The sequence below is a fragment of the Alligator sinensis genome, unplaced genomic scaffold (genome assembly GCF_000455745.1).
Source record: "Alligator sinensis unplaced genomic scaffold, ASM45574v1 scaffold720_1, whole genome shotgun sequence".
Taxonomy (NCBI): Eukaryota; Metazoa; Chordata; order Crocodylia; family Alligatoridae; genus Alligator; species Alligator sinensis.
In genome coordinates, this window is record NW_005842026.1 from 1,185,993 (window position 1) to 1,206,736 (window position 20,744).

Here is a 20,744-nt window from a genome sequence, read left to right on the forward strand (position 1 = left end):
TTGCAGGTGGGGGGGTTTGGCAGGTTGGGGGAGGGGGGATTTTTTGGATGGGAGGTGGGGGGGGGAAGAGGCTGGGGGCTAAAAATAGCCCTGTGCCAGGCAGTGGGTAGGAAAAGTGCAGCCCAGAGCTGGGGCTGGCAGTGGGGCTCTCACCCCTCGGGTTGTGCTGGGAATTGTATAGGAGTTCAGAATAGTTAGATCAGTCTAAAAAATGGTCAACCCAATCTAAATTTAGTGCACCTCAGGAAGTAGGGTTAATTAAGATTGGGTTTTGCTATTTTTAGACCTATTTAACTGTCCTGAACTTCTGTGCAGATCACACTTAGATCCACCTAACTTGTTCAAGGTCCACACCTGGGCAAACTAAGTTAGATTGGGTGGCCATTTTTAACCCTATCTAACCTCCTCCGAACCTCCCCAAATGTCTATACACAGCCTCCATCATCAAATTCTTAGCAAAATTAAGCAGTACTGTCTTCTGAGTTTACCAACACTTTTATGTCACACTTCTGTTTCTAACCATACCTCACTGCAAAACTGTGGTCAGAATTCCTGTCAATACTGGTGAGCCCATCTCCTGTAGTGGGATTGCTTACAAAATGTATTTGTTTCAGGAATGATGCACAAAGGGAAGCCATGGACCTAAAATTGAAATGCCAATAATTTACTGCTTTTAAACCCTGCCTCACATACTAGATTGTTCTGATCACCACTGTTATGCCTTAACATGAGCCAGTATTATGTTATTTCTAGAAAGTTTCTGTAACACCACATGATTGGAAAGGCTAATTTCTTTTTCTTCAGTACAAGCCTCTCTCTCTGTTCCCAGCATCTTCTATTCAGCTATTGGTCATATATTAAGTAAACAGAAAAACGTTGCCAAGTAAGGTGTTTAGTAGGATCTGAGACCAGCACTGGCTGTGATGTACCCATGAAGCCAGCACTGTGTCATTACAACTGTTATCCGTGGGTGTTTCCCAGAACAAACAATGTTCTGAAGGAAGGGGGTGGGGGAGAAAGCTTTGAAATTGTGTTTCTTTTAAATTATCAACCCACCCCGCCCCCCCCCCCCCCCACCCCCCCGCTGCTGCCAATCTTTTGCACTGGGTGGGATTTGCTAGTATATCAATCATTTATCTACACTTTTCACAGAGAAAGAGGGCTAGAAGGAACCTCCAGAGGTCATCTGGTCCAACCCAGGACTAGATGCAGGACTTCATTTCCCTGAGCCAATACCTATCATTCATTATTAAGTCTAGTCTTGAAAATTTCTAGTGCTACTGCTAGTCACCACATGCAAGGTCTAACAAAAAACATTACTGTGCATTAATAATGTCATGAGCTTAATCCAAACCTCTCACCCTCTACCAACCTTTAATTGCATATTACACCTGATCCCTGAACTTGTAATTTAAACCATTGTTCACCAGTTTTCTTTAGATCCCTAATTCAGCCACCAGCCAGACATCCTCCCCCGCCCTCTTGCTAACTCATACCTTCTGAGCGTGCTTGGTGAACACCCAGTGATCCCAGGAGACTACTACTTGTATGTATACTGTAAAATACCACAATTCGTTTTAAGAAACATTTTAAGTAAAGCAACATCACCGTAATACGCATCATCCTCTATTTGTTTGTTTTTTGTGCTTCAACACAGCAGATGTGTGCTCACACCACACTGGAAATAGCATATAAGATGTGGTGCAAACTGTCTAATTAAAATCTAAGAGCTCCATTCCAGCTAGTGCCAGATGAGACCACAGTGCCTGTCCCCATGAAGAGGAATCAGATCCGATTACCTTTACTATTTTATGCTTTATATCTAATGCCTCTTGTTTCTTTATATTTGATGGACATTAGGAAAGCAGTAGTGGTTGCTGTTTCTTTTTACACTTTTCAAACACAAACTAAACTGAGCAACCAGAGACAGAGACCACTCCCTTATTCCTAGTGGATATATTGATCAATTAAACTGACATGTGTCTTGTCTTTTCTTTCTTTCTAACAGCAAACAGCTGAAAGACTGAATCATCCAAACATTCAAAGACAAAGAATTAACATTGTTCTATTCCATCTGGTCAGATTAGCTTGAAAATTAAGTAAAATGAACATGGTTGCCAGATGCAAGACCGCACTTTAACATAGAAACCATTAGACAGACATTCTGAAGAGTTGCTAAATTTTCTAGATATCGTGTTGCAATCAAATCATTTGGGATGCTAACATGTACATTTCCCCCCTTATTATAGATGAGAAGCCAGAACCATTATTCATATTTTATTTTATTCGTGTGTGAAAGAACACAGCAACAACACTTGGAGAGCTTGGATCTTTGGCTACACCTTTTACTGCAATTGCAGCAGAAAAGAGACTTGCTTTCCTTCCAGAAAAGAGTGGGTCTGAGATCTACTAAATACACATGAACAGCTTAACAATAAAAAGATGGAAGAAAAGGAATGCAAAAAAGGCAAGGCAAGAAGCTGATGGACTTTCAAAACAGCTACTTCACCACTAGAGTGTTATAATTTTAAACAAATTTGTCTCATCATTTTGTTTCTCTATTTTTAAATGCCAGAAGAACAGAGCAGTACAGAACCATGTTTAAAATCATTAAAGTGCCAACTGCTTAATCAGCATGGTGTGTGTAGCATTTTATGTACTCTCACATTTCCTAGCCCCACTGGAGGTAAATAATGATATTCATGCTGCAAAACTACTCATGATTTATAGGTTAAAAGGGTGGCTGTTTACAGAAAATATTATCCCTTTAAAATAAAAGGAAAAGCAAGGTTTATTCTGTCTTCATGGCACTAAAATAGCAAGTAGCTTTTAGCTCCATATTACAAACAAATCATATTGTTGTAACTCAAATGTAAATCTGAAATTCAAATATAATCTGTAAAGATCCTCAGGATGTTGTACACAAATGTAGCAAGAATAATTAGAAAAAATTCCGGCTGAATGTGCCTTCAGTAGGCCTTTGTCTTAGCCTATCTGCCTGAAAAATAATATTTAGGCATGCAGCATCTTTCTTCAAACCCCATTTTCACATGGCAAAACCCATATGTTCTAATATTAGGAGAGCCATGCAACAAATCAAGAAAGCAGTGCGGTAATTAAAAACAAGCATAACATTTAGCACTTACCATCTCCTGTTCAAACCATCCTCTTTTGATGTTTACAGCACATCTGTAGGATGCAATACTAGGAGGTGCCTTGTGTGACCTGCTGCATGATGCTGTGACATCAGTTCAGATGATGCAGCTCATTATGGGAAAGACTGCTGTTGCCATGGCAACCAAGATGTGATAGGAATCCGTACTGCATTTCCAGGAGAGCCCAAGACAATATGGAAGCCCTTTAAAGAAACAGACAAAATGCTAACGGACTCCTAAAGTGCTGTGCCATAGCATTTTAGTACCCATGTAACTGTACTCGTTTTCTCATTACATTTGCATTTAGATAAAGGAAATTAGTCTTTCGCTTGAAAGCAAATATAGACATGCGAGTTGAAATGATTTTGGTAAAAAAAAATTAAAATTAATATAAGTTGGATTATTAGTAAAACAATTTTATAAAATGTTTAATGCAGAAAGAAGCTTGTTTAAAAATATTGTGTGTGGGCTTTTAACATGAAGGCTGTTATAAACTGAGCTGTTAAGGAGTAAAAGAGATGGCACCCTGCCCCACCCTGATACTGGATAATAACAGTTGAGAGTCATAGAAACTCAAGATGCTGACAGTAAGGAAATTGCATCAAAGTCCCAAATGATCACATGCTGTTGTGGAATTAGTAGCTGTATGGTTTTTCTTCTTTTAAACAAAGGAAAAAGCATTTTTATTCACAAGAGGGCTGAAGAAGTTTCTAGCCAGTCAAGTGAAAAACCTCCTTATCATTTTTCAGCTGTAGGCCAACGTACAGTACCATCTGCATGCTGAGTAGCTTGCCTTTCATCTGTCCATCAGGCAGACACACAAATAAAGATTTAGAAAGCATGTGGGCAATCTGTGTGCCTCCTGGGCCACTCAGGCCTAAGCCATCTCCCCACTGCTGCAGTGGGGAAAGATACTGAAAACAAGAGCCTCCTCCAGATTTGCCTAGGATGCTCAGATTGGTGGATCGGATGATTAGAAATTAACTCAGTTCCTGGAATCTGTTCCACCTTCCAATAGCATCAGCAGAGACAGAAGAGGCTGAGAGACACAAGTATTAACCTAAGTGCTGTGGAAATGAAAATTCACAACCAAAGCAAAAATCAGCACATTTTTGGCTTTCTGCCAGTTCCATTTTGATGAGAAAGTTTCTGGCAAAACTGCATTTCCCAGCCAGGCAAATCCCTTTCTACATGGTAGAAAAATTACACAAAAGGCCTGGACTTTATAAACTGCATAGGCCCCAGCCCAAAGGAAAACAAAGGCCGGATCTGATTGAAGGAGCCCCCAGGCTTTAAAGATGTCCAGTAGATTCTGGTGCCAGCATCTAGAGTGGTAAGACTTGCTAGACCTCAAGCTATCAAAATCTAGGGAAGTTTATTACAATTTCACCTACTGTGCCATAAGCAATAGTTACCACCTACCATCAAATAGTTACCATCAAAACTCAGAGGGGAAAAAATAAGGCCTTATACCCTTCCTTCAAAGGATCAAGTGCTTATAAATGACAATATTTTTCCCTGCAATTTGGCAGGCTTATGGCCCTTTAGCCCCTTGCAGTCCCAAGTGTTTTAAATTTTCCAACTCTGTTCTCATTCTAGCTTTAACCCCATGCCATTGCAAACAGACTGAAATCCCACAAGGTGTTCAACCATCACAGTGAGACTGGTAACCAGAATAAACATTTTCTCACAAAGCATTCACTGCATTCAAAAGGTTGTCTAAGTCTATCCCAACCATAAAGTTGGTCCAATAAAAGCTATCACTTGCAAAAAGCCTTGCCTCTCACATTTGCTCGTGAAATATTTACAGCTGGAATAATTCTTCATTTTTATATTTTGTGGATTTAAATTTTTCTTTCTACCTATTATGGATAAATGTATAAAACAATGACCCTTAAAAGTATGGAATACGATTCATATAATGCACACATTTTAAGTTCAGGAATTTCACTGGGTCTTCATATACACTGTGTATAATGTGCTGATCGCAATGGTTTCTGAGTAACTTAAAACTTCTAAAAGTACTTATTTAAAAAGAGCTCTATTCTTTCCTCCAAGTGCTAAGTGGTAGAGTTTACTGCCATTGTAGGAAAACTATTTGGAAGAAGTGAATCTTATGTGTGTGTGAATGTGTAAGAGTGAGTCGTTAGCTGATCATGGGAGATGCTGGGGAAACAGCAGTGTGGCAATCTGAACTAATGGGAATGATGTGGTAAATACTGCAATGGTAAAGAGAATAACCTTTCTTTTTCTTCTTTTTTTTGTTGTTGCTTATACATGGTGCATCATGTCTACCCAGCATGGTCTGCAAGTATTTCTAGACCTGTGTATCGTTGTATCTATCCTACAATATCCAGTGGTACAATGCTTTCCAGAGACACACAATGTTTTTCATTAGGTCCTTTTGCACCTGTTTAACATTTTGGGTTTTTTCCCCCCCCAACAGCTGTTCTGAACAGTTCCATCTTGAGTGAGTCTGAAGATTTTCAGGCCAGATGTGTGCTTGAGGCTAATTTCTTGGACTGTTTCAGTTTAAATATTTTGTCTATTTTAGAGAACAATATTAAGGAAAAATGATTTTCCTAGAAAAAGGTCTAGCATTTTCATGCTTTGAAGACATGGGTTTAAAATATGGCAGGATGGTATCAGGGATAGGCCTCTCTTGTGGTGGTGAAAATTTTGTCCATATTTGAACAAGTTAAAAAAAATGTTCACCTACACTCAGTAGAAATTTATCAAAGCTCAGCAGCTAAATTCTCTGACAAGTGTATCTGAACTGAGTATGCTCCATCCCCTCACTGCCTACTGCTGACAGGACTATACATATGCCATCCCCACACAGAGCAGGCCCTGTGGCATGCTGCATACATGGGCATGTTTCATCCCAGAATCATAAGGCTGAGCATGACTTTCCCTGCACTTGTTCCTCCCAAGTTGTAGTGGACCACCATAGATCTAAAACAGTGCTTTCACTGCTCCCTCTGCTGATTTCTAACACCATAGAGAAGAAGGGGAGCAGCTCACCAGGGTGAGGAATGACAGTGGAGAAGGAGAACAGAAGTGGAAGGACACAAGGGACTATGAATAGGATGGAGGATGTCTACTGAAAGAAACAGAAATTCCATTAAAAATATATTCCATTTAAAAAAAATAGTAGGTTTGAAGTGTTGTTGTAGCCTCTGATTTCTCTCCAGACCTAAGGAAGGGTAATAGTGGTACTGAAAGGGTATTTGGATACAGCCTGATGGTGGCTTGTATATAATGTAGGTCCCATTGGCTCTACAGCTAGGAATAATTTCAGTACAGGTACTGATTCTGATTTACATTATAACACACCCCTTGCTCTTTAATACAAGCTTGCAAAAATTTTATTTCTCAAGTTTTTGCCCCACCTACCTTGAGTAGTTTAAACAAAAAGTTATATTTACATTTATCTTAAATAATAAAAAAGAATACTCAAAATAATTCAGTCTATTGGTTGGTAGCAAAACTTTCCTTTGCTTTCATATTGTGGGTTAGCTGGACATATAGACCAATCAATGCAAGTGAAACACTAACATAAAATCCAAGGATATTCAACTTCAGAGTCCAGAGGCTGCATGCAACATGGGTTGCAGGCCCCAAGCCATACATTACAGGGGCCACTGATGGTTAGAAAATGATGTTTAGAAATGAAGTTTCCTTTTGAGAATTGGCCTGTAGGTGAAGAAGATTGAATTTTATTAGTAGATGTTTAGAGTTATGAATCCAAAACGATGACAAAGCCAGTAGGAAAATACAGATTACCCGAACAAGGGCCTAATGTAAGAGGGATGGGGGTGAGGAGGGGAACACAACAAGGTTACAGAAAATACAATGTTAATTGTATTAAAATAATGGTCCAGTGGGAACAGCAAGGGTTTCTAAAAGCCTGGTTGTGACAAAGTTTCCTTCAAGGCCCGCTGTGTCTGGAACCAGCAGACATCATGTCTGAGGCCAATGGACAAGCAGGCATACACAGGCTGGGAAATTCAAGACATGTACCACACTGTTCCATAACATGAGATAAGGGACTCTGCCACATTGGCCAGGTTACAGTGACCAGCTGCAGAGCCCTTTGGATTTCTGGTTTTGGTGGATGGCCCAAATTAGGACACCAGTAAATTACCAAATTAAGATGTGTGCATGTGATGGGTCTGTTTGAATGAAGGAATATGCTTACAAGACAGAATGTGGACAATATGATGACCACAGGGAGACCAATCAATGATGCCCAGTAATGAAGAGTTATCACGAGAGGGATAGAATATAAAAGGAGGAATTTCAGAGCAGCAAAGGGTTCCTGATTGGGGAACCTGAGGCCACATGGGCAGAGCGCATACCACCAACCTGTCTCACCCACCCCACTAGGGGGTGGGCCTCAGCCCTCAACCTCTAGGCTGCTGACATCTGACATTATAAAAAGAACCACAGGGTGAAGCTCACATACTGCCCAAACTTACCTTCCCTCTGTGACAGCCCTCAGACTGGTAGATTTTGAATTTGGGGGCATTATTTTGTTTGCCTTGCCTGCATTATTCTTATCTGCTATTGTGTATCAGTAAAATGTACCTATTATCGAATGGAGAAGTCCTGGTCAGTCTGAGGGTTTGGTTCCATCCAGAACAAGGTATCTGGGTCATAAATCCAGTGCCAACAGCCACACCCCGTGTTGAGTCCTGGGATCCCTACCATGTATGGCACCCCTGCTGTGCTAGTCCCCAGCCCCCTGATTGCCACCACATGGGCAATGCCAGCCCCCACACTGGAGCAGCACAAGCTTCCCCACCACTCGCTGTGCAATTCCCACCCTCTGCTGCTATGGGCAAGAGAGTCTCCCCTCACTACTGCTGTGCAGGAGAGCTCTTTCCCCACACCGTTGCTGCCATGCAAGGAACACAAGCTTCCCACCCAAGTGCCTAGCCCAGTGCTGCTGTACAAGCAGCCCAAGTCTCCCCATCACCATTTAGGCATCAGGCTTACCAGACTGCTTCTAGCTGTGACCCAAAGACCTCTGCCACTGCTGTGGCTGCTGTAGCACCAGGAGCAATGGGACTGGTGGCAGCTGAGCTGGAGCCCGCAAGCCACACGTGAACTCCTTGTGGGCCAAATGGAGCACATAGGCTACCAGTTGGACATTCCCAATAGAATCAGTCTTCTTGCAGCCATACCTTTCCTAACAGTCCAAAAGACAAACAAACTTCTTAATATGAGTAAGAAGGAACTGCAGTAAGATTCTCACTCAATATACTTAGTGAGATCACTAATATTTCCCCCCTTCCCTCAGTGAAACCAACAGTAATGCCAAGCTAAACCCTTTCACCAAATTCATTTATCTGAAACTAGAATGTCAGTTAAAAGGCAATTTTAATGTTTAATTAAAAGAAAATTCCCAAATCACAATGTGCTTAAACAAGTGCAAGTCCATGCATCAACCTTCTTAAGGGGAAATCCTTGTTGTATTCTTTCAGAAAAGAAGTATGAAAACAAAGTCATTAACCTGAGCATATCAGCTACCGACTTAAGCTTTCCATACGCAGATAGCTCATAGAGAAGTGGAGAGACCATGTGCATCTTCCATTCTCTAAATTCCACCATCTCAAGCTGCCTCATAAACATGCAGAAAGAATGCTTTATTTAAAGATAAACACAAAGAAAACAAAAATGGAAGGTGTCTTTACTACTTCACCAATAATGCACACTCCGTACTTCTATACAGACTCATGGGACCTCTCTACACGTGCAAGTAAAGCCACAATAGGATCTAAAGGACAATTCATACAATCGTACCTCCTGCCATGCTACATGTGCATGGCAAGAGGTGTGACAGTGGGATTACGTATTAGATTCCATCTCACATTATTGCCAGAGCAGGGGATACCCCTCTGCCTGCACCAGCAAGAAGCAAGCTCCTGAAGCTGAGATCTGCACACACCTCAGTTGATGGGCTTCCAGTCCCAGGGGTGGGGGAGGGGGGAAGGAAACAAAAAACCAAAACAGAATGAAAAATTGCTGCTGGGGTGACCCTCCTGCCCAAAGGGTTTTATGCACCAAGAGACATGCTGTGGAAAACTAGCACCTGCAGCTTTGGAATACTAGGTTCTGGCAGCTGTGGGGTGCTGCTGAGACTAAGAGTCCCTAGCAGCTGTAGGACTCACAGCTCAGCTGGGCAGAGGCAGCACTGTACCCAGACTCCTAGTGGCCCCAGGTGAACTTTTAGTATCGGGCCCCCCTTCACCAGAGATAAAGATAATAATAATAAAATTACCATTTTGGGGACCCCTTTCTATCCAGGCTCCAGGCTTAACACTGTTTCGCTTAGCGCTAGTTCGCTATTGATATATAGCGCTATTTTACATTATACCCAATTCCACTTAGCACTCAAATGTCATTATAACACTCATGGGCATTGTACAACTGGCACTGAAACTGACACTAATCCTGACAGCCCTGATTCTGGTGATTTTGGTGGCTTTAGAATGATTTTGGTGGCTTTAGAAAGTTAAAAGTGACAGTGAAGGTTGGTTTCGCTTAACTCTTGGTTTCACTTAATGCTCAGTTTTTCAGGAACCAATTAAGAGCACTAAGCAAGGGTTGCCTGTTCTTTGCATGTGTAGCTGGTCTCAAGGTAATTGCACAATTAACTGGTTAATTGCATGACCCTTAATGTGTACAGGGAGCCACAGAATCAGAGAGAAGTAGCTCCAGAAGGAACCTCCTCGGGCCAGGCAATCTGACTCCGTACCTCAGGACCATCCCCATCAAAACCATCCTACACAAATCAATTGTCTAACCTCTTAGCAAAACTACACTGTAAAACCTGAGAAAACACAACACCTTAACCTGCCACAGATGAAGCAGAGAGAACATAGCAACGAAACTCCAGCTTCTGTAAAGGTTGTTAATATATGCTCAAGAGATTCCAGGTAGAGGACCACTGCAGAAGAAGTGAAAAACCCCCCAGAGTCCATAGCAATCTGCCCATGGGGTAAAATTGCTTCCTGACCCCAAATATGGCAACTGATCTGACCCTGAGCAGATGTCAGAGGCAAGACCCTCTAGCCAGGAACCTCCAGGTTTACGTCCCAGCAGAAGCATTGGACAATCCTTGCCTTGAAGGATTTTGTAGTCCAGTTCAGTGAAATACTTTCCCTAGTTCTTCACTCCCAGATTTTATGCACATCGTTTAAAAAAAAAAAAAAAAAAAAAAAAAAAAATCACATTCTACAAATGAGAACTTTTACTTTGGCCTCTGATCAAGAAAGAAGACAACTACTCTACACTCAACACTAGTAATTCTGCTCCTCATCAGTAGTAATTCTGCTCCAAGAAAGAAAAAACTAGGCCTGTGCAAAGTGTCTAGTATTCCCTTTGGATTCGGCTGACTCGGGGGATAGCGATTCAAATCAGTCATTCGAATCACTGTCCCGAACCGATTCAGCCAAATCATACAGGCTCGTCCCTCCACCTGCTCTCCCAGCCCCAGCAATGGGTGCCCCGCCCACCCCAGCTCCCAGCACTTTGAAAAGAAAAAAAAAAAAAGGCCCGACTCACCGGGTGCTGCCAGGTGGGGGCCAATCTCTGCTGCCCTGCACTGGCCCACACCACATGGGGGGCTCTGCATGAGCCCCCCTAACATCCTCCCTTCTCCCCCTGGCCTCCCCCATGGCTGCCTCGCCTGTCCCAGCTCCCAGCTCTTTAAGAAAAAAACAAACAAACAAAAAACCCGAACTCACAATTCCTGCCCAGTGGGGAGTGATCCCCGCTGCCCCCCACTGCATGCAGGGCTCTGCACAAGCCCCCTGAAGATGCTGCTGGAGCTGGTGAGTCTCGGGGTTTGTGGGGGGGTTTCTTACAGGGCCAGAGCTGAAGTGGGTGGGGCAGCCATGGGGGGGCTCATGGCAGAGCCCTCCCATTCAGCATGGGGCAGTGGGGATTGCCCCCCCCACCCAGCAGCACCCAGTGAGTGGGGACTTTTTTTTTTAAAGGGCCGGGAGAAACAGCCATGGGGAGGAGCTGGGGTCCCCCCATGGTCCCCTCCTCCAGCCCCCCACCCCCGACCCGCTACTTACGAGCTCTGAGTCTGGCTCTAGCAGGCAGAGACTACCCCAATCACTGAAGCTCTCCAAATCTTTTCCGAATTGATTCAGAAAGCTTTGAATTGATTCAGACCTTTTTATTGATCCCCTGATTCAATTCGGATTCAGAGATTCAGCTGCCAAATCTGCTCCAAATTGAATCACCACCGAAAGCTTTGCACAGCCTTAGAAAAAACCTATCCCATTTTCCATAAGAAATGAAACACAATCCTCAGTACCATATTTATATCTAAAGTTGCCACCCAAGATTCAGTTAATCTGTCATCCAACAATCTATCCAGCCCTAAAAATAGTCCTCTGTAGGTATGTTGCTATGAAACATTCTCTCTTATATTCTAATCTCTTTTCTCAGATTATAGGAAACAAGTGCGGGATTTATTATGCATAAGCCCTTCCTATTGCTTTATTAGCAGCCTCAGGAAGTAGTAGTGTTCCCTTAATCAGACAGTTAGCCATAACCATTATGTTTGCCATCTCTCCAGAACTCTGAATCACTCATTTAAACTACATATTTAATTAGGTAATAGTTAACTGTCTAATGGACATATTCACACTTGTTACAACATTTTGAAGAGGAACCAGGTGGTTGTTTTTTCCATCTGTTTCTAGGTCTCACAGGATAACAGGATTAAAAGGGTGGAAACGGTGTAATTCACCATGGAGCTACCCAGATGCACCTTTACAAAGGCTGCTTGACCTTCTGGATGACATAGCAGTTTGCCTCTTCCTTTCTTAAAGGATGAATGAACAGTTAGATCCAACCTTCATTTCCCCAGTCCACAAAAATAAAAGACATTGAGACCCCTCCTTTGAGTTAACAAAATAAATACTATGGAATAGTTAAAAGTAATAACAATTAACAGTGATAACAAAATTGCCAATAGTGAATCTACAAATTGCAGAAGTTTGCAGTGATCAGGACCCACCTTGCAAATCCACATGGTAGAAGTAAGTGTTTTCATTCTGATGTAACTCCTTAGTTTCATGATTCAGTGTATTGTGTCAGAAACCAAGACAATAACCCTGTTCCCATCACATGGGAAGGATACACAGGGATGTGAGTAATGGAACACTTCTGCTACCCACTAATGAGCTGATGGTCTTCATATGGAAAAACATAAATAAAATCCAGGTGGTTTGGTTTAGCTCTGAATAAATATGACAGTGTTAAAGCACTCCAGGACATGCTTTATTTGTGATATTAATAGGAGCCTTTTTTGTGTTCTGTTTGTCTTTGGCTTCATGCCTTATACCACCCAAGTAGTTTATTATTAACCCAATAAAAATGCCTAGGCAGGCCTTAAACTTATTACAATAACATAAAATTAAGAAAAAACCCCAAACCATTTATTATTTAAATAAATACAATCCATCCACTATAAAAATGTTTAATATCAGAAAGAACATTTTACATACCTTAGTGGAATGATCAGGATCTCAATTTTGGGTATTTCCCTTCCCCGCCTTTCCTCTACCAAAGTAACCATCCCCCTTAACCAATAGGTCATTTAAGTCCACAACCTTCGATTCACCTGGGACTTGGCTATATACCAAGCCTGTGTCTATTTCTTCTTGCTATGCTACTTCTATTAAATTCAACTTTTACTCTTTTCCCACACTGTTCCAACTTTTGTTCAGGCTCTCCTGCTTTGACTGATACAATATCCTCCTCACTGTCCTTGGAGGGTCCAATCTCGCTCCTTCTCAAATCCATTTTAAAAAGGAAGATTACCTTTCTAGCTCATTTGCTCTTAATTCTGTGCCCCCATATCTTTAGGGCCACAACCATTTCCAATTTTCACCTCCAACATAAATCTCAAAACAACCTTCAAAATTCTTCACAATTTATTCCTTTCCTACCCATCCACCTTCTTAACATAAGGTTGGTACCAATCAACAACAATGGAATCCATCCACCTATGATGTCACTGTTATCACAAATAATTTATACTCTCTCTCATACCATGGGAAAATTCCTTATGAACTCTCTTTGGTCGCTCTCTCGCTCTCCTTCTCCCCAGGCACCCCAAACCCTCCCTTATTCTTAATTAAGTCCATCTTCCAAACTACCCCTTCTGTTACATATACAGACATCTCATACATACATAACAGACATCTCTTAATGGCTAGGCACATGACAAGTTGTATTTCTCTAAGAAAATGTATAAGCAGCTAATCTATGCTAAATTATCCTATTGTCCCATTTCCTTGCCCCACATCTATTCCCTTGCTTCCTGTTCATTTTGTTGTCTTGCACACCTACTATGGTTTGTCTTTGAGGGCAAATTGGCACTGAAGTCGAGTACTGCTAGAATTTTGGTAAGGACAGCATACAACTTAGCATGGACTACAAAAAACACATGAGAAGCTGCGTAAATAAATACTCAAGCAATTAGACCATGCTCAGCTCCACATTGGTGTGGCCACACTGTTCACAGTACCTGAAGTAAAGTGTTACCTAGGGCAGGTTTGTCTACATGAGCTACAATGACTGCAGTGATTGCAATGAACACCTAGGCCAACATAATGTCCACAGGCCAGAACTGTGTCATACAGCCCACAGGGTTCCACCCAGGTCTGGAAATTTGACAGCAGGGAAGCACTGGCAGTGTTATTTCTTGCAGCAGAGCCCAGAGCTGCAGCAATTAATTCTGCCACTGTTCCCTGGCTGCCAAATTTCCAGACATGTGGGGAGGCCCATGGGACAGATGACTTCACCCTACATACTGGATTATGCTGGTATGCCAGGTTGGGCCACGGCCAGATCCTGTTTATGGGATTAGGTCACCAGGTGGGGCTAGACCAGCATAGAATCATGCTGAATCAGACCCATGGTCCAACCCCACACTAGATCAGGTCCATGGACTGGCCTCACCAACTCATCCAGCCTGTGGGACTGAATAGGTTGAGTACCACTGCCTTAGGCTGTGAGACACTTAATTATGAAACTTATTGGCATTTACTGGACATTTGTGACCCTCTCACTATCTAAAAATTAAATTACAAATGAAATAAATAATGGTCTCATACTTTTCTAGTATTTCCCTATTTTCCAACACTTGGTTGTATTGTCTTCCTTTATTGTCCTTGCTCATGTGCTTACTTTGTTAAACCCTTTGGAGCAGTTACCATTCTTCTGCTCTCTACAGGTGAAATGAGAGCACAATGGGTCTGACTGGGCCTACTAAGTGCTACCACAATAAAAAAAACTGAGCACCAACAAAAAGTGTTCATGCATCATTCAACTTCCAGTTTTTGTTACAACAGTGAAATTGTGAGTGGTTTATTTTAATTAAAGGAAACTGGAAATACTCAAATACAAATGAATCTCTGTTATAATCTGCATCAAAGGCCAATAATGTCAGTTTTGGAAAGGGTAGATTTTCATTTTCTCCCTTAAGTGGGATTACTGCTTGTAAAAGCACCTCATTAGCAGCTGGGTTGCTCTTTCCTTTTCTACTAAGAAAGAGCTAATTTAACATTCAATAGCTCCCAAGTTAGCATTGTAATAAAACATGATGCCAAGGGAAGTCTGGCTACTGACGATGAAAGCCCAGGAAAAGATACAGCACTGGAAAAAGAACAGATGGGAGACACAGCAAGGAACATCTGAACAATGCTTGAAGAAGCACTGCAAGAAACTTAAGAATTCTAAGTAGTGAAAGGCACTACACCACAGCAAGAATCATTAACACTGGTTAAAAAACAAAAACAAAGAAGATATAGCAACCAATACGAGCCAGGCTGATGGCCCTGGAGGGGGTGGGGGCAAGAAGAGCTTTTTAGAAAAATTAAAAACGAATAAGTCTAATGGCAGTGCAAGCTCCCCACAGATATGGATGAAAGACCTAAATTCATGAAGCAACGGAAACAACGAAGAGCTGGGCAGCCAGGAGGCAAAGTTTTGTTGGGCCAGTAGGAGAAAAGTTGGAGATGGTGGGGGAGAAGGAAGAAGGTGATGCAGTAAACCAGCTTCAAGAAGAGGGTCAGGGAGTGCTCTGGGCAGTAGGGCTGTGCGAAGCTTCAGTCCCCGATTTGATTCAGCAGAGATTCAGCCTGATTTGGTGGCTGAATCAATTCGGAGAGATTCGGTGATTCAGAAAGATTCAGCTCGGGGTCCCCCATGGCCAATTGCCAAGCCAAGGGGGTGCAGAGGGCCCCCCAGCACGCTCTCTCCGGTGGACTCAGAAGTGAACCAGAAGTACTTCCAGTCCACTTCCAGGTTTGCTGCCGAGAACCCAGGGACCACCCCCCATGCTCCTGTGGGATGATCCACCTATCCCACCATCACAGTGTTCATGAGCTGCACCTGGTACCTCAGGTATGTAGAAAAAAATATTTAAAGCTGTGTCTATGGCCAAACATTCCCTGAATTGGCAATGAATCTTCAGATTCAGTCGAATCGAATCAGGGACAGTGATCCGAATCAACAAATCGAATCACTATCCCCGATTCAGGATGAATCCAAATTAAATATGGCCTGTTTCACACACCCCTGCTGGGCAGTATGTAGTCCATAGTCTGGTGGTTAGAACTCTAAGCTGGGAAGTGGGAGATGCAAGTTTAATGTCTCCTTGGTAACAAACTGCCTGAATGAGTTGGCTATTTGATTAAGAAGTGGGAGGACTACTCTGCTTACTCCAGAGTCAAACAGTTGCTAGTTATAGGGGGGTTAACCTTTAGCAAAAGCTTTTGGATTTATATATGTATGCTTGTATTTTGCTCAGATGATTCTATTCTGCTCAAAAGCCTGCATAACCAGAGGCAAATTTCTCAGCATGGTCAAAAGGCCACACACTGAAGGTGCAGAGCTTTACAATGGAAATAAAGACTAAGCTGTGAGTACCAAACATTGCATTTACAGGACTATATAGGCAATTTTTAGGCCACCAACACACAGTACATTTAAGACAAGCTTAAAAAGTTAATTACACCTTAAATGGTAACAGGCCAGACATGCAACTCAATTTAAGGTATGATAATGTAGTAAACGAACCGCTGGCTATGGCTCATTTGCATTACACCTTACAAGTTTTACTGTCCTTTTTACATGAAATAGTCTTGCATAATAGAAGTTGTTAAAAATAATCACGGGAATATAACTCCAGTCCTGCATAACAATGAGTCACTCTTGTGGAGTGTAGTATTTCACTGTGTTGCATTCCCTAAACCCCAAGTGACTCATACATCTAAAAACTAATGCAGCACTTTGAAATGGTCCCCTTCATTCTGCCCCCTCCCCTGACACACACCTTCTTTTCATTATTACAAGAATTCAAATAATACTGCTTTATAAAATATTGTATATCAAAAATAGTCTCATATTAAAAAGTTAACAGCCAATGTACAAAATTGACAAGCAGAGGTTCTCTCTCACCTGCATAGACATTAACTATTTTAGGGGGGTTGGACATTTATCCTGTGCCCCCCCACCATGGCTGCAGTATATGGTCTATGACAGCCACCCTCCACTCTAGAGAAAGCTATTGTTGTGCATATGGTCGATAAAATGCATTAGGGTTATCCTATGATGAAAGGAGTTGACTACATGCAACATTATTAATAGTAATCCATTAGACAGTCTGGCGTACTGAACAATATTAATATCCTAGCAGAAAAACCCCTGTCTTACATACGTGAAACTGTTTTCTCTGTTTGCAAACTAGTCTAGCAAATGAAAATTGAACAGCAGTTGTCCTTGAAGAGTTTTTGGCTTATGTGAAATTCTGAGAATACACTTAACTATACATATTTAAAATCTTTATCATAATGAAAATAGTGGCATACAGTATGCATATTTTCCCTGAAACCACACCCTTAAGTACAACAGATGCTCACAGAGTCATAAAATAGCAGGTTTGCAAAGGACCTCAGGAGGTCAGAGTCTAAGTCTTTGCTCAAGGCAGGATTGTCCTTGACTAAGCCATCTCAGTCAAAATGGCTCTCTAACTTGATCTTAAAAAGCATTCAAAAATGGAGGTTGCACAGTCTAAATAGGTAGCCTATTTTAATACTTAACCATCATCATAGTAAGAAAGTTTTTCCTAATATCCTACCTAAACATCCCTTGGTGTAACCTTAGGCTATTGTCCATGGCTGGAGAAAGAGAATATCTCCAACCTCCATATGACTATTTAACATTGGTGAACACCTGAAGAAAGATAGACCAAATGACTGAGTCACCACATATTTTTAAATGTGCTCCCATAAAGACAATAAGCAGCGCAGCCTGTTAAGGTTATTTAATTCCTTTATTAGACCCTGTTCTGATTTTGTTTTTTTGCTACAACACCGCTTTACAATACTGTCCATCTTTAAGCTTGTTAGCTGAAATCTTACATGACATATCTGTCCATGGCTGCATATTTTTGGGAACATTTTGGAAAATGCAGCTATTTTCAGGAATTCCAGACTATTCAGCTATATAAATTAAAAAATAAGATTAGGGGAAAAAATATAGTGTATGCCCATATTAACATCTCAGACCTTCCCTTTGAAATTCACTAGTGTTCCTATGGTTTGTAATGGGAACTTGGATAGGGGGTAGCATTTTTGCCACTCGCATCAATATCTGTCTAAACATAGCCAATTTGCAAGCTTTTTTTTGGGGGGGGGGGGGGGGGACAACAGCAAGCTTTTTTTTGGGGGGGGGGCGGGAAATCACAATTCATATATGTTCAGTAGAGATTTTATGGAGGTTAAAAACTGAAATTTAATGTTGGGCAGGATATGTATTCAAAGCAGCCCCACAGAGTACGAGCATGCTTATTTGGTTTTACTGTTCCTCCTAAAATCGGTTTGGGCATATACGTCTCATAGGGAGAGAGTAAGAGTTCTGTGGTCAAGCATTAAAAGGTAAAGGTCCAAAGCTATACAACCTTAAGGCTTTATTCCTTTCTGTGCTTATACTGTTCTTTCTCATCAAGGACTACTGAATCAGCATTCAGTAATTTCTTATACATATTTACATTATGGCACCCCTTCCTGGGAAGCTATTATTCTAAAATTCCTTCTGTCACATTTATTTGAGATCGCAAATTAAACATGAATATCATAACCTGCTAATATGCTTAATGCTGACATTTTTTCTTCTTTAAAATTAACTAACTCTTCATTGGCTTGGTAACCAAGTTTGGAAGGATTCCTATAGGTTTGGAAGGATTCTTTAACACTTGGTGTTATACAAACTACTGGAAGCAATTTGATGTTGGAGTAAGTATGATTTTTTTCTTGTAATGACAGGAAACTGTTACATTTGGTTATTTAATAGCACAGTATTCCAATGGTCTGTCCTTGTATCTACTAGTAGTTCATCAGCCCACATTTCTGTCCAGCTGATTTAAATGGCAGTAGAGTGTATATTTCACTATCCTCCCTGTCCTTGCCTTTGTCTTGTGCTGTTTCTAGGTGTTTATTATGATTTTGATAAAATATATATCCATCTGCCACCATATTATATGAATGAGGATCTATCCATTCAATTCAGGAGGTTTGTTGGTCTTAGTAAGCTTTGGCCTTTGCATGCACCTCTACTTTTTTATGTTATACCTTCTACTGCTTTTGTCCATTATTCCTTCCACCAGTAAAGTTGGGGCTATAGGAACCAAGTTATATACGCATCTTGATATCAAAAACAAGCTACTATTAAGGTAGTGTTTCTTTATTCAAGGATGCCTTTACAGCTGTTTTGTTTGTTTCTTATAGACTTTTTTTAAGTCTTAGGAATGTTAACTGTCAATTTAGCTTTGTCATGCACTATGATTTGGCAACAATGTAAGACTAAATTCTTATTCCTATATAATTTGAAGAAATTCCCTATAAATAAGCAGACAAGGTTCTTTGGGTGAATCTGATATCTTTTATTAGACCAACTTAAATAGTTGGAAAACAATTATTAAGCAAGCTTTCGGGTTCAAAAGCCCTTCGTCAGGCTAAGGAAGTTTCAGCAGTTGGCGTGTGCTCTTCCTGGATGGAATGAAAAGTAAAGAAGCCAGCGGCTGGGCTGGTATGCATACAAGACAGGTAGTCAGTGAAAATGTAGATTGAGGAGTCAATGGGTAAGAGACAGGCTGGGGGGGGAGGGGGAGGCAGGAGAGAGAGAAGGGGGATGAACAGTGGAGAGATACCTGGGGAGTCAGCTGTCAGGCAGGTTATAATGTGTCATAAATCCAATGTCTACATTTAGTCCATGGTTTTTAGTATCCAGGAGGCTGATGAAGTGGAGTTCATAGGCCCGTCTCTGGGAAATGTTTTGTAAGTTTCCTTTGAGGATCGGGACTGAGATTGGAGAAAGAGTGGTTTTCTTGTGAGACATGTGTCCCCACAGGTAACTGGGTATTCCTGTCTTTGACAGATTTCCGGTGTGCATTCATTCTGGTGGGCAGTTGTTGTTTGGTCTCTCTCTCTACCCCGCCCCCCCTTGCCCCCCAGCCTGTCTCTCACCCACTGACTCCTCAATCTACATTTTCACTGACTACTTGTCTTATATGCATACCAGCCCAGCCTCTGGCTTCTTTACTTTTCATTCCATCCAGGAAGAGCACACACCAACTGCAGAAACTTCCTTAGTCTGACGAAGGGTTTTTGAACCCAAAAGCTTGCTTAATAACTATTCTCCAACTATTTGGGTTGGTCTAATAAAAGATATCAGATTCACCCAAAGAACCTTGTCTGCCTATGTCCTTAGACCAACACAGCTACAACCTACACCCCTATAAATAAGCATGGATTTTCTACAGCTTGGGATGCCATACCTGTGAAGTGACTCATTACATGGGGTGCAGACAGAAGAGCAGCTCCCTGCTATAACTCATAATGCTTTGCAAGAAGCTTACCAAGTTACAACCATCCCCTGGATGAAACAGAAGTACACTGGGGGAGGGGAAGAGAAGGTTGGGGATCCAGCTGCTGACTGTGAGCCTGCAGCTTGTTTCCCTTAGCAATGGCCTCTCCTTCCTCCCAATCTGGGTGCTGTTTTCAGAATAGGAAGCAGAGGCAGCTTATTCTAGAGGTTCCCCAGCTGGCACTGGAGGGTAGGCTGGGGTGGGTAGATTGGAGCCCAATTAGTTTGTTTGTTTGTTTGTTTGGGGGGGGGGGGCTTCAATCTACCCACCCCAGCCTCCAGTGCTGGCTGAAAAAAACCCAGACCAAACTCCCTGTGTTCCCTTTCCCCACTCCCATTCTAAAAACAGCAGCAAGCTGGGAGGCCTCAGAATAAGTTACTGAAGATATTTAAAAACCTAGCATCTTCAACTGAATCCTCATACAATGAGGGTTCAGATTTTTGCAGCATTGGGCCCTCTTAAAAAGTGCTTTGCAGCCATGCACTTCTGTTTGGTCATCACTGTAGACACAGGCGACTGGTAGGGGGAGCTTGTGTGGGGCACATGCCCCCCCAAGATTGGCCCCCAACTCAGCACTGGTCAGGATGGGGCAGTTTTTTTGCCACATGGGCCGGCGGTGTGTTGTGGGG

General features: G+C 41.9%; 1 protein-coding gene across 3 annotated transcripts in view; it reads right to left on the minus strand.

Moving 5' to 3' along the window:
• AKAP6 (A-kinase anchoring protein 6) overlaps positions 1-20,744 on the minus strand; it is a 488,303-nt gene that overhangs the window by 448,988 nt on the left and 18,571 nt on the right. Inside the window, exons 1-2 of one of the 3 annotated variants that reach the window (XM_025202475.1) lie at positions 8,157-8,185; positions 3,147-3,358 (exon numbers count right to left, since the gene is read on the minus strand). The exons of 1 other annotated variant lie outside the window; for it this stretch is intronic. The gene's annotated coding sequence lies outside the window, so the exon portion shown is untranslated. Of the gene's footprint in view, positions 1-3,146; positions 3,359-8,156; positions 8,186-20,744 lie in introns of those variants that run through there. One more of the 3 variants, XM_025202473.1, reaches the window with a different exon arrangement.